This window comes from Strongylocentrotus purpuratus, unplaced genomic scaffold (assembly GCF_000002235.5).
Source record: "Strongylocentrotus purpuratus isolate Spur 01 unplaced genomic scaffold, Spur_5.0 spur5_scaffold_6, whole genome shotgun sequence".
Taxonomy (NCBI): Eukaryota; Metazoa; Echinodermata; class Echinoidea; order Camarodonta; family Strongylocentrotidae; genus Strongylocentrotus; species Strongylocentrotus purpuratus.
The window spans coordinates 37,946,240-37,961,859 of NW_022145612.1; the positions used below are offsets into that span (position 1 = coordinate 37,946,240).

A 15,620-nucleotide genomic window follows, 5' to 3' on the forward strand; every position below is an offset into this window, starting at 1 on the left:
ATTTTTCGCTCAAGCGAAAAAAATCCCATCATGCTTATTAGGCCTATGTATTCATGTTTTCTTTTTTTCCTATTTTTTCCCTAAGGGAAACGTGTGGTGGCAATGGGCTGAATATCCGATTCGGAAAACTATAAAAAAACTACACAATTTGTTTAGCAGAGAAACTAAGCAACCAAATGAAATGATTATATCACCGTTTTGACATTTTATCTGTAGTCCCGAGCGTAGATTGAACTGTTTTTGTGAATGAATTGTGGTTTGTGTCAGGGATAGTGGTAAGGTTCATGGAGCAGACACAATTATCTCACGCTTTGCAAGGAGAGTCAACGGTTAACCGCTGACAGTCGTCGGCTAGAGCAGGCAGAGTGGAAGGGTAAAGACTCGGCGAAGCAGCTGCGCAGTTATACGGAGGGGAAAAAAATCATGCTGATAATCTACTAATATTGGCGCATTTATCATGGTAAAACTTCAACAAAATTCGAAATAAACGTAAAATAAAGTTTGCTACAGTTACTCCGATATTGTAATAATACATATTATGTTACCTATACAGGGTAATATGTGAGAAAAAGAGGAAGAGTGCATGAGACAAGGAAAAAAGGCAAGAATGAGAGTAAATGAGACAAAGAGAGAGAGACAAAGAGAGGAGAGAGAGAGAGAGAGAGAGAGAGAGAGAGTCTGAATTCGAGTTATCATCACGATGATATATTTGGTATATTTTGGTATATTTGAAAAAATCATAAATTTGATACAAGTATCAAACAGATCACGTGTTAGCTGTCAATTGCATTAAATTGAAGGAAAAAAAATAACACAAACGTGTTTAATCAAGGGCATAACCCAAAGCCCTCAAACCGAATTACCAATATTCTAATTAGGGGCCACTTTCGATTAGTATACCAAACCGAGCCACGTGGGTCCATTAATTATTTGTGAACGGCTTGTTCATTTCTCACATTTTGGAGACCATACTTAAACTTTGCTTTATATGCAGGATAGACAAAGCCTGATATTACATCAACATGACTGTGGTGATTTTTCACACAACTATTCAATGAACATAATAAATAACAGCATGTTTATTAATCTGAAATGGATGAAGATCTAAAGGGTAACAGATGTATTATTACACATCACCATGGGAGGAAATTTAGAGTGGATAATAAAATAGATGCTGAATTGTCTACTTGTTAAATTTATTATTTTTGCTCAATCGAATGACAGGTAATCTTAAACATTTAAACTAAGAAATACGAGACAGGTTAGAATGTAATGACGGGGTATATACAAATCAAGATTTCTACATGTATCTAAACTGAAAGTCGCTACCCAAGTCATTCGTAGAATCTGATTTTGCCTGTATCTAATGTGATTCTATTTCCTTTTATCACATAATATTGATATATTCGGTATCGTTATGAAGTGTTATTCATGCAGGTAGCACAACCAGTGGATTAGCTTGCAGATTCAGTAATGCTTGATGGCCCTATTCATATTGAAAATCTTGCCTAGTACGATGATAGATTTAGCTTTATTCATAATAAACATGTAGATTCTAAGTTTTAAGCAAAGCAAGTAGTAAAATTGGTTTTATTCGGCCAACTTCTTCGCGCCTTCTGTCAGTTGTTCCAGCCGGAAAGTGAAATCCGGAAATTTAGAGTAGATCGATAACAATAGATAAAGGACTGCCAGGGGTTGTCTGCCAGTCTGGTTTCCTTCTTAGAATATACAAAGATTTAAACAAATATATATATATATCTAAATCCAAATCCTTCTGTATACTGCCAGTGATTGGAATCTAAAATGAAAAGACATCGTGATTCATATGGGCAGATGGAGACATTATTGAGGCTCAACGTTTATAAAATAAATCTGCTGAACATTTATGAAATAAATGAATAAATTAACAAGATATGCTGTTCTTCATATCGCTTAAAAAGTAGCGAATCAAAGTTAGCAATATCAAACAGTTCATCATTTGATACTCCGCAATATTACATGATATCAATTAAAAATTTAAAGAAAACAAATTGAATTAAAATTGAATAAAACAATTGTGTATTTAGAAGGTGAAATAAAACAAAATACTACTACGATGACGACAACGACGTGGCTACTACTACTTATACTACGACTACACTACAACCACCACCACACCACCACCACCATCACCACCACTACTACCACTACTACTACTACCACCACCATCATCATACCACTAACCACTACTACTACACTACTGCCACTAACCACTAACAATACTACTATTACTATTACTACTACAATTACTACTGCTGCTGCTGGTACTACTACTACTACTACTACTACTACTACTACTACTATATCATACACTATACTATACCATCTACTTTTCATTATCTCTGTTGTTATCAAAATATCGTCATTAGTATTAACACTGAATATATTTATGCTTCTACTTACTGAACTGTTAAACCATAACAACACTAGTTCAAACAAATATTTGTGAGGATATCACTGAATATTTTGATTTCGATTTCAATGAATTTTGATATCTAAGACCTTAAATAAACTAGATTTTCGTTAAAATTGATTCACGCGCGTGGCAGACCGATTGACATAACTCTAACTGTTGGGTTTACGATGCCATAAACCGTTAGCGTCACGGTGCTAATGTGTCTCTCAATGACGAGTAGTATATAGTATGGTGTCACTTCACCTTGTCTTATCGTCTGTGTCCAATTACAGGGTATGTTTGTAACCTTGATTCGGAAATGCTACAACCTTAATACTTAACGCAAATATAACTAATCCAATGTCTGGACTCTTCCTCATTAGCTGTGGTAATTAAATATCATTTTCAAGACAAAAATAGGTGGATGGGGGGGGGGGGGGAGAGAGGACGACAGCACACAGCTATTTTTAACCATACAAAACACTGTCAAGTATTTATCAATGACTGAAATTCTATGCTGCATTGACTCAAATTTTATGCTGCATTCAACATCTATTCAGCGTGCGAGATAAATTTACTCTTTTTTTAATTATTCAAGTAAAACACAAAATTAAACACTGTATAACTTCCAGAGTAATTTAGAACGGTAAATAATAATGCATTCTTCACATACACCTCGCAAGAGCTAGAGAATATTGTGATGCAAAAATTAACGTAAATATTTTACTTTCTAGCCTCAAAGAGAGCACTTTGTATTCTTCACCTTTTTTTAGAAAGACAATAACTCCAGACCAATCAATCTCAGCATCGTGGTACTTTCATTTTTAGTTTACAGGAAATCATCGCTTGCGTGACTTCGAAACTATTCCGAGTTTTGTTTCCTATCGTGTAATAACCACTAAAAAGTGTTGATGCCAAACAACTGCATGTCCCTAATTTGTATAATGAATGATCATGTACGAGGCATTTATGACTCGGAAACAGTCAGTGTGCAAGACACAAAAGACATGAATGATGTTTGAGTACTATTTGACTGAAAGACGAAAAGGAACCATAATACATCAAGTTTAATTAATTGTGTACTCCTAATAATACCAAATCAATCGCAAAATCAATTTCAGCTGGTAAGTGAAATTTCGCTCAGTTTGGGGGATAAGCAGATATTTCAAAGCGATATACTGGTAAGAATAATGATTGATAGATTAAACTCACATATCCCTGATTATAGGTTCATTCGGGTAAATGAACAAGAGAGAAAAGTTGATTAAAAAAACAGAAAATTATATGCTGTTTCTCTCAAGTAGGCCCTAGATAATAAACTAAACCTTTCTAAAATGTGGACATAGCTAGGGCTTTCGAAGAATTAAATATCAAGGGCAAGTCCGGTCATTTTCCAACCATTAGACAACCTCTGGACATACACTACTTAAGTACGACCATTTTTGTTCTACATACACAAATTCGCCTATAATTGACTTTTCAATTAATTAAACTAATAAACATGATCATGACGCAATATAGTAAAATTATATGATTGATACATTAAAATAAATGATCTTAAGTAATTTATATTTTTCTCACCTGAAACGGGCATCCATGGATAACCTGAGGTAGATTTTACAGGGGGACATCACTTGCGAGCATGATTGTTGTTAGGTTCAGCTGCTGCTGATACCAAACACCCCGTACCAGCAGTCAGTGCGCTCACTCTACCCCGGTAGCTCCCGTCCCCTAACTCCGCCGCCGTGCTGCCCCACGACGCTGAATTATACGTGGCGGCCATCCTCGAATCCCACGCACTCGTTGGCGATATCGGCTGCGACATGGACCCGTAACCTGCCGACGTCGTCGAGTGGTCGCCGTACCCTGCCGTCGTTGAAAAGTTCGATAACGTGCCTCCGCCGTAAAAGTGGCGGCGCCGAGCTGTTGGGTGCATGGTGGCTTGGACGTCGCCACTAGGCTCGGCGAGGAGCTTGATGAATAGGAGGAGGTCTTCGGGTTTTTGCTAAAAGCACACGATGATAGTTCGTAACTGCCGGAAGGGGTCGCATAAAACTGTTTCCCCCGCATGAGGATAGGTCGGGAAAAACGCCGGGTTGACGAAATACGAACTCGAACTCATGCTGACCAGAAATAATCAAAGCACTTCATTAAATAAAAAAAGCCAGAAGCCCTTTACGAAACTAAACCACTGGCTCCTCTGAACAGCCCCGACTCTTCCTCCTCGTTCTGTCACCGCTAACGATGTTTACTATTTGCAAAATTGATGCTATAATTGTCGCTTGGAAATAAACTTTGAATTTGAGGCTGCATGACTCTGGTTAATATTTGAGATTTCTGCATGTACTCTGGACCTCCGTTAAGAATAGGTTCCCATTTATCCGAACGGCGGCTCGGATATGCAGTTCTTTTTTTCCTTGTCGATACTCGCTGCGCCGACTGACCAATCGGAATCAGGCACTTCAAACATGAAGGCAACTGTTCGCAATGCGTAAGTTCGCTATAGCACACACACACACGCACGCTAATTAAAGCCATTAAGCGACTGGTTAGAGCCTTTCCACCAAGGTTAACATTATGATGTCATCAGGTCACTGCGCAAAATCGAAAAGACAGTTTCATTTTTTGTATTTTGATTATCTTTTTCATTCTAATCAATCATACGTCTGACAGGCTTAATCATATTGTATCAGCGAGGAGTATGTCAAACCAATGGAGGAGAGAAGCAACTGACGAAATCATTAAGTCTGCAGATAATACAATATAACAAATTTGCTGAAGGAGACTAGGAACCAGATATACCTGACCAAATGAGAACGACAGACGAAAATTATATGAATTTTAAATGAAACATACCATCATTGAAAAAAACGTATGGATATGTATATACTTAATCATATATAGAGGAATCTTTTTTTGCTTTTTTGTTGCATACTCATCGCCGATTCAGTATCCATTAAACTAACTTTGTGCTATTCATTTACTTCCGTATCAAATTACTCTTGAAAGCATGTTTTTTTTTTTCCTTTGTGGTTGAAAGTTGTAGATATAAAGGGGATTTTCATCTTTACAAATAATGTCGTCCCCCGGAAGTTATCAACTATGCTTTTAATTTTCCTAGAAATTGCAGAGTGAATTAGAATAGAAACGTCACATTATACAATGTATCTTTTGCAGTCATAACCTAATTAGCAAAGTCAATAAACATTTCCAACTATTCATGATTACAATCGGAAATTGTGCCACCAGATCAATGACAAGGACATTTAGTTTATTTTTGTTTTAATTTCATAAACTTGTCTCTCATGTTTGTCTCGTCATACTTTTATTGACAATTTTGGTGCAGATTTTGATATATGTGAGATTTAATGACCAATCGTATCCCGAATAAAAAGAAACCGTTGAAAATTCATTTAAAATGTAATACACATTATTGAAGCAAAATTGTAAGCGTTTCCTACTTTTTAATATTGTAGGGGATATTGCCAATTTTTGTCACATTATCTTTATTCTTAATTGTACATGTATATATCCTTTCATCGACAGACGTTCCGTCGTTTCAGAACAAAGTTGAATGGAAGAGTACAAATAACTGTCTACTCCATTTATATTGCTCCGATTATGTTAACCACATTCTTTTCCCGTTCTCTCTTATAGTAACAAAACACAATTTTGTATTGAATGTTTATTAAAGAATTGTAAAAAGGACACGCCTTAATCCACCTTGTATCATTGCACTCTCTCTCTCTCCCTTTCTCTCTCTTACTATATTAAAGAACAAAAGTGAGAGAGAGAGGGGTTGGTTTGTTATTACATACACTAAACACAAATACTTGAATGTGCAACGAGATGTAGCGTGTGTGCGCCAAATATTTCCTTTCATCTCGATTTGGACGGGTAAATCTTGTTAAAGACGACAAAAGTGAAAGGCATTTACCCCATTAAGTCATTGTTACCCCCCTCAAATATCAGTCCATGCATGTACCGGCTAGCCTACTTGAGACCGAGTCGACTCCAACAATGGTTGTAATTGGGATGTGACGCCGCCCCGCTCGAGACGAGATACTATATACAGGCGGTGTTTGTATGTTTGTTTGTTTGTTTTTTTTGTTTAATCGGGTATGATAAAGCATTGAAGTTAACTTGCTGACCCTTTTTAATTAAAATCATGGTTATCATTGCAGCCTTGAATCTTATCTGATGTGATTATAGTTGCTGTTATGCAGCTTGCCGTAAACTATAAGATAAAATACGAAAGATGTAGATATTTCGTGCAAAAGTGTGTAAAATGTAAATTAGTAGGGAAAATCTGTATAAAATTATATACACTTAAAATATTGTATTAAACCATATTATGTTTCATGAAAATGACCCCTACCCCCTTCTCTTCTCTCTCTCTCTCTCTCTCTCTCTTTTCTCTCTCTCTCTCTCACCGTTTATATCTTATTCTAGCTTCCTATCTTTCTCTTTTACTTTTTCCTAACCCTCTTTCTCTTTCCTTCTCTTCCCCTCCTCCCTCCTTGTCTATCTATTGGTACACATAATGTCTGTCCATCTGTCACATCTCCCCTTCCCTTCTTTCTCGCTTACAGTTAACATTTGTTATGTATCACTCTGGCTTACTGTTAAGGTAATACACAGTTTTGGTATGGGGTCATGAATTTGGTTCATATGAACATATTGGAAGCATACGTGATCCTACAATACTCAGTGATCGTTGTCGCGGGTGAAATCGAGTCTGAAGTTATGAAATTGTAAATAATAAAACTCTTTATGTTGTAAAGCTGCCTCTCAAGTTCAAGATTTAATTAAGGTATAAAACAATGTTTCTTGACTAAAATCGATCGATTAGCTATTCCCGTTAGGAAATTATATATCACAACTACATATCCTGAGATTTTCATGGTCGCAGCTACCATTGTACGGACGTAGGCGCTATTTGAAATTTATCAAAATTTACGGGAGCACCGGTAAATTTTATAACTCAATTATTCTTAAAAGCAGAAGTGGTTTAGGGGCCAAATTTTCTTGTGCTTATAATTCATCCACAGCGGCATCCTAATATATCAAAATTGTTAAGAATCACCATCCACCCAATTTTCAAAATTTCCAAAATTTTGTATTACCTTTAAGCCGCGAAAATTTAAGCATGACTTCTTATGCGTGTTCAGAACGGGCTGAATTTGGTGCAACGCGAATTTTAGAACCAGTGAATATGTTTTAGGGTCACTCAGCGAGAAAAATTAATCGCGCAAAATATCAGCGTTTACAGTATCTGAATCCTCTTCAGTTGAGTAATCATTTCTTCGATTAACAATACAAACACACATTCATACACACACACACACACACACGCACGCACACATTACATACACACACAAATATATATATACAATGTATTAAAGGGATTGAGTGTCCGATTCTGAAACAAAATCCTGGATTTAGCTCATGCTACAATGATAATTATAAACCTTTAGGTTAGTCAGGAACCCCATGACTTTTACTATCCGATCGCCTGTCTGATTATCAAGATATTTATGATTGGAAATCGAAATTTCAAACAAATGTTAACACTACAGTCTATCGGGGAAAACGGGTATGGTAAAACCGGTCAATTAAAGATTTTTTTTTACTTTTTTGAGGAACTTCATGATCATTTTGAAGCGCATTTTTTGTTTAGGCCTTCAATTTTAGACTATTTCACATACACTGATAGCACGTAGGGCCATCCATTTCAGATTTAAATTTGTTAAACGATGTCTTTAAGGATTATCTCTTTGCTAAAATTTGGCCTTACTCATTTTTTCTCTTCAAAATGTCCATTAGCTATCGTTGGGGTGGCTGTAACACTGAACTTCATGTTCTGCCCACTTTAAACTTTTATCCCGTTAACACAATGACCTTTCAAACAGAATTGATAGAAATAGATATTGCCGAACAATCCCCAAACAAAGGCGACCAGCGTTATTAGACGGTATCACGAGTGTTGCGGGAACTTTACTTATCCGCGTTCCGTTCCCATGTTCATCCACGGATTTCCTCTCAAACTGCAAACTTTTAAGAATGAAATGACGTCAAAATCATTGAACAATACACAAGCGAAAATGTGTTTGTTTGTAGGCATTTAACGGTTATCCTGCCCAGTGGTGTAGTGGGAATTCATTTTACTTATAGGGTAAGGGGCGCGAAGGGCACTACTATCAAAGGGGGCAGGGGGCACTGGTCCTGTAGACGGTTGACGAAAATAGAATTATAACGTTCGAGGGGGAGGGGGGGGGGTTGTGAGAATGGGTCATAATTATCGTTTCTCTCTTCATGTTGCATCCCTCTCTTTCTTTCTTTCCTTCTTCCTCTTTTCTTTTTTTCTTTATACCTGTGTTTTTTCCTTTTCTTTTCTTCACTCTTTCCCTTAGTTTCGTTCACACAATCAATGCTTTACGAAAACGTAGTTATCTATTAATTTAGTTATTTAAACATTATTCACGATGAGCTGATTTTAAAAAGATTCACATAATTCAATAATGCTACTACTAATAAAAAAAATTGTTCTTGGTATAGTAGAGGTGTCTTAATCTGGAGGATAGGTTACCGGACTTTGGATTAAATGGTTCGTGGTTCGAATCCCAGATGAGAAGCTCATTGTGTCATGTACATGGTAGAAAGTACTTTGGGTGCTCATTGAACCTTCCCTGCTGGGATGAATATGTGCCCAAATAAATGTAGCTATTATCTCTGAAATCATCATCACCGGTTTTGTGTTCGATCCTATTAGTATTTTTTGATTCCATGACATTTGCTCCGGCGACAATTGCTCCGCTGTAAATTTCATACACTAATCGAATGGCTAACTTCAACCCTGGATTCAACACTATACCCTACCCTAAACCTAACCCTAAACCTAACATAAAACCCTATTGAAACCCTAACCCTAACCCTACATCTTAGACGAAATAAAGCCCGGAGCAATTGTCGCAGGAGCAAATGTCGTGTCACCATTTTGCATACTATAGAAACAAATGATAAACCTTTAAACCTGCAGATTGCATATTTAACATCCACTAAAACTGAGACAATATATGTTTAATGGACTTCCAACATCTTTACAATCTTAAAACAGTTTAATTTTTATTCAATATTGGGGAAAAGGGAACATGCATTTTTGTATATATATATATATATATATATATATTTTTTTTTTTCTTTTTCGGGGGGGGGGTTAAATTCCACACATTTTCAAGAGAAATGTACTCAAATATTTACGCAATTTTGCTTTATGTATTTGTAAATATGTATGTTCCCTTTTTTACCCAATTTTTGTGAAATCTCAATTACTTTTTTAGAGTGTAATTGAAAGCATGATGGGATATTGAAAGAAAAAATATAATTATCTTTTCCATTTCAAACTATATATTTCATGTTTTTATAAAGTAAAAATTGACACCTTGCTTCTTCGATTACTGGAGATGCAGGAGTTGAATGTAAAAATTACATGTTTAAACTATACTTCTGATACTTCTGGACTGTACATCTAAATTAACTTCCGCAAAGTTTCTTGTAACATTGACATGATGGCAGGCTTCCCTTATCATTCGTTTGAATCCTTATTTTTTCCCCTTTGTTTCAAATGACTTCAGGTATCAGACTTTTACTCAAAAGTTGAATTTAGTGAGAAAAGGCTTGAGGGGAAATCCCGACCCTCGACTTTCACGCTGACTGGTATCAAACGCGTTCGGTTTTTCATCACATCTTTCGAAACAAAAAGTAAATGAAAGTAGACAAAGGACATAAATTCAATTTCCCACCCGGTTGAAAGTCACCGAAGTATCAATTGTAATATAAGCATGTTATGTACGAAGGTGATGGCGTTTTAAGACTGTTATTGTATTATCTTCAATAGGAGGGGCATGTGCAGCCCGTGCCTCCATTTTAAACCTCGGGGAGGCATGTACATGTACATGTAGTTAGTGCAAAAAGTAATATTATCCATTATTTTCTGTGTTAGTTTTTTTGTAGGAATTTTGACCACCCCCCCCCCTGTTTTTTTTCTCTATCTTACATAAACCTGGATCCTTCCACAGTTTTTGAACATGATTTTTGGATTTCGAAAGCTTCAACCATATAGGTCCAACAAAGCGAAAACAAAATAATATATTCCTTTCTACGACAAATCAAAAGAACGTTCATCATATTTCCTACTGGAGGCTTGTGAAAACAAAGTACAAATAAAGATGAATAGGGTATCATCCCCACCCCTCCCATGACAACGCTCCTGTTAAGCATTGATACATCCTCTGGGTGTTACTATCATTATAATTATTATTTTAATAATAATAATAATAATAATAATAATAATAATAATAATAATAATAATAATAATAATAATAATGATATAATAATACAGTAATATTAATAATATTTGCAAAGCTATTGTAACAATAATAGTACCCGGTAGGATGCGAACCTCAATGTGCTTGTTCATGGCGACTGGTCGGAATCCTCCCCAAGGGGTGGAGCATGTTCACTATTTGCAATTGAATCAAATGACCGGGGTAATGATAATTAAATGTAAAACGCTTAGACACGTTGTGTTCAGCGCTACACATAAGTGACTACAATTATATTTATTCTCATTATTATAACAAGATTACTACACAAAGTATTATTTTTTACTGTTATTAATATCACACAATTTTAGTCATTTCCAATCTTTTTAAATTTTTGATCTATTCATTCATTTTCTTTATTTATTGAGTGGACACAATTATTTTCACTACATACAGCATACGTCGTTAATATCCACAGTCTGGGAGTCATTTTTCCCATCCACCACCCCCCCCCCCCCATCGATACCATTCATGCCTTTCCTTCAAGTAGGTCCAATAAAACGATTAAATATGTTAAATGGGAGGTATTGTGTCGAGTCAAGTCTGACGATCGGAGTACATTCACGTATTAAAACAAAGGGGGACAAATCTAATAAGAAACCGGACTCTGAAAATGCTGCGTTTCGAAATAAGTGTCTAATAACGTCCTTTGCTAAACATGTACGTTGAAATCAATTGTCTGCCGGGTAATAAATTGCCATTATTGATAAAAATATTAAAACTTTCTTTCTTATAAATGCTCAAGTGTTATGCACGTTTTCATACAATGTGATGCACAACCCTTTAATTAATGACTTGTTGTGTAGTGTGGTTCAATCAATCAAGACAAAATAGCAGTTATGAATTATTCTCGCTACTCATATCAATAAGAGGTGGCGTGGTCTATATTGAATACGTCACCAGACTTTGGATAGCATGGTTTGCGGTTCGAGTCCCAGCCATGGCACTTATGTGACTTTTGTCAACAATGGCAACTCTTAACCTGTTTGTATTAGTTGGGCACATGATAGGAAATAATGTTAGCGTTTTAGGGCATTTTGGCTATTAAAAAAATTATAAAAATAATAATTATAAATAATAGCAATACTCTAAATGCGCTTGAATGTAATTCCACTGGTGTTGGTGGTGATGGATTTGTGCACAAAAGAAATTTGGCTACCATTATTATAATCGTCAATTAATAGAAGATTATTTGCGACTCAGTATTGCATACTCAGCTGGTCAGTGGCAGCGTTACGATGGATGGGGGTGCATGAGGGTAATGGGTGCTCGCCTCTCCCCCACCCCCCTCTTCATATCAGTTGGTCCACCCCTTGGTAAAATCTTTATTTCATTCGATGTGTTTGAAACTCCTCGCCTTTTCATCATTGGTTCTTTCCAGAGGCTACTCTTGCTTTTGGTCAGGTTGGTGTATAGCGTGTGTATTTGTTTTTGATGATAAATTATCTGTATTGGCACTGATATCCGGCAATTCAGACTAATCAAACAATAAAAAACAAACTCTTCCTCGACAGCAATGAAAGTTTGCCAGAGTTTCCTTGAGGACGCTGGTCACACGCTTTTGCGGAGCATCCCTCAAGGAATGAAACCAGCATAAGCATGCTCAGAAGAAGAAGAGGAAGAAGAAGAAGAAGAAGAAGAAGAAGAAGAAGTTGAAGAAAAAAAGAGAAGAAGAAGAAAAAAGAAGAAGAAGAAGAAGAAGAAGAAGAAGAAGAGGAAGAAGAAGAAGAAAAAGAAGAAGAGGAAGAAGAAGAAGAGGAAGAGGAAGAGGAAGAAGAATAAGAAGAAGAAGAAGAGAAGAGAAGAAGAAGAAGATAAAAAAGAAGAAAAAGAAGACAAACAAGAAGAAGAAGAAGAAGAACAGTTCACCAATAAGAAAGGCTCACTTTTTACAATCTCGGTATGGCTTTTCGGAGTTTAGAAAGTGGAGAATCTTAGAATTAAACGATGAAAACCATCTCTTCCTCGACGACAGTTTGCCAGAACTTCCTTGGGGACACTGGCCACGCTTTCATTACGCAACTCCTCAATAGAAGGACATCAGTGCGATTAGGAAAATAAAGTTCACCAAATTAAAAGGGCAAATTTAGGTCAATTCCGTGTTGACAGTTCAGGGTTTAAAACAAGGAACATCATATAATAAAATAATTGTATAGTTTAAAAAAATATATAATACCTCCTCGATATTTTGTCCGAGTTAACTTGAGGGGACCGTCATGCATTCTTTTGATGCGGATTCCACACGAGAAGACACTCGGTATAGGAAGAAAGTAATACCAACAAAAGAACAGGGGGTGGATAATAGTTCATCAAAATTTGGGACATTTTGACAATATCATGTTGACAGCTCATGGTCTAAAACGTGGAGAATCTTATCAATAACCATTATCTGCTCATCATACCTTCCGCCTCGTCCATTCAGCCTCGGATATTTCCAGACAATTTTTACCTGACATTTGATGCCACAGACCTGCTTTCCCATACGGCAGGAAGAACACCTTTAGTCTCCGTGATGTCTTCCGCGGCGTGTCCCACCTGGCATTTCACGTCTGCTGGGGTCACTTGGTGAAAAGTATTGTGCAGCTCTGCACGAGCCCGTGACCTGGACGAAGATCCTGGATAGTCTGTGTCACAGGTTGAGGCAGAGAATGCTGCTGATCAGTTGAAGGGACACAAACAAATTTTTGTTGAGATGATTACGTAAAAGAAATGAAATTCAAAATATTATGTTTATTTTTCATACTTATTTGATAATAATATATCACAAGGGACTCTAAAAAACTACACCCTATATTTTGAATACCGGACAAGTACCCCTCCCCCACCCCCACAATACTACAGCTATACATGACCACTGTCTTGGACACTGTCCAGGCCTTAAGAAAATATCCACGATTGAAGTGTACGCTCCGATTAATACTCCTATAGAACATTTTACTCAAAAGACAATTACGCTCGGAAAACTGCAACCTAGTATAATCCCCCTATCTGAGGGTTATTCTTATGGGGTGTAATATTTTAATAATTTATAGTTGTCCGGGTGTTATCCTCGTGTGATTATCAGGGGTAGTCGTCCTGTTACGACCAGGGTACTAACAGGGGGAGGTAAAGCTCGGAAGTAGACGTAGGTTACCATATCAATGCTGATATGCCCGAGGCACTCTACCTCAAGTAGGCCTATACTAATAGTTTCTCAGGTATGAATCCCAGCCGTAGGTCCCTTGGAGGCTTGGACTCTAATTTAAAAAAAAATGCTTACGTTTGATTAGCTTAGAGAAGGTAAACGAATAACCAATCAATTAATTATCATCATTATAAACTGTGCATACCATCATATTTTATGTCTATCATCACTTTTCCATATTTACAACCATAATCACTGCCATCGAAATAATCATTGGCTGTCCACTGACAAGGTTTCCAGGAGGCTCCAAGGAACTCCTTCTTCAGTCTACTCGTGTCAGATGATGCCCTTGTCCGGCTCTCTAACCTTTGTTTGTTACCGTAGGTGCAAAGCGTTTTACAGAATAAACAGACTACCATAAAAACTCTATGTTTGTGATCGAATTTTTACTTTGTATTGTATTATGCTCTTCTGCTCAATCCACTTTTTTCTTTATCCATCTCGTGCACCATCGTCACCCCTCCCTTGATGATGGAATTATCTTCCAGATCTTTCTCCCTTTATTTTCTAATCGTTTCTCTCACACATAGTACCATACTTGATACATGGTCCTTAAAATAATGAGAAAAAATGAAGATTCATGGAATTATTACCTTGTATTTTTAATCATTGTCTTTGGTTCACGCATTACAAAAACTAAATGTTCCTCAGTCTGAGTTGAGACTAGTCCTGATCGTCTTTGACGGATCTCCGTGTAATATCGGAAGCGGTAAAAGCCTCGCCAAGAGTGGCATGTCATTTATTATCTTCATTCTTCCTTCACTTTTTTATTTAAAAAAGAAGAGAAACGAAAACAAGGTGATCTGAAACAATATAGAACCGGGAGATGAAGTCGTAAAAGTTGTGACGTCACAAGCTTAATTATGTGGATAAGCACGTTGATTCTGGGTCAAAAATGATTCTTTGACAATAGACCCCGGGTCAAGGTCATTTTGACACCATTATCTTGATCTACCATATTGCATATATGACATTGTACGATCACGTTTGTTCGTCGCCGAGCCCCCCCCCCCACCCCTCCCTTCTAAAATATGTTTTAATATGTTATTATGGAAATCATAAAAGATGTCATTCATCGGAATAGTTTGAATGATTCCCAGTTTGATTGTTTAATATTATATTATGCTTGAATAAATGACATAGGACCTACGGCTTTAAAAGCCTTTCCGATGAAATAGATGGAACGAGATGAAATGCATCATACCCATGGGCAACTATGAACTGATTTGTTTCGAACCCTTGCGTCCAACCCAACATAATGGTTTTCTAGTTTTCTATCTCAGTCGGTTGAGCCGCCGCTTCTCCAAAAAAAATATATGGGCATTTCCATCATTTCCCTCCAAAGTCGGCCATACATATAATTGCTAAAGGCATCGTCCTCATAAATTCTCAGTTTATTAGTTATCCGATTTTACTCAATCTTTTTGCTCTGTTTCTCTTTTTTTCTGCATCTATTAGAAGCAAATTATTTTTGGAGTGGACTTAGCTTTTATTAATAGTTTGTTAAAGGTTCAGTTAAATACAAATGTTAAACGGAAATTATGTTCTGTCGTGGATGTATAATTATGTATTAGAAAATTCTCTCACCTGAACAATGTTACCAAGTCCCTTTTTAAAC

At 36.6% G+C, this 15,620-nt stretch overlaps 1 pseudogene; it reads right to left on the reverse strand.

Moving 5' to 3' along the window:
- Positions 1–3,459: 3,459 nt before the first annotated feature.
- On the reverse strand, positions 3,460–4,954 carry LOC115929892 (annotated as a pseudogene).
- Between the last annotated feature and the right edge of the window lie 10,666 nt (positions 4,955–15,620).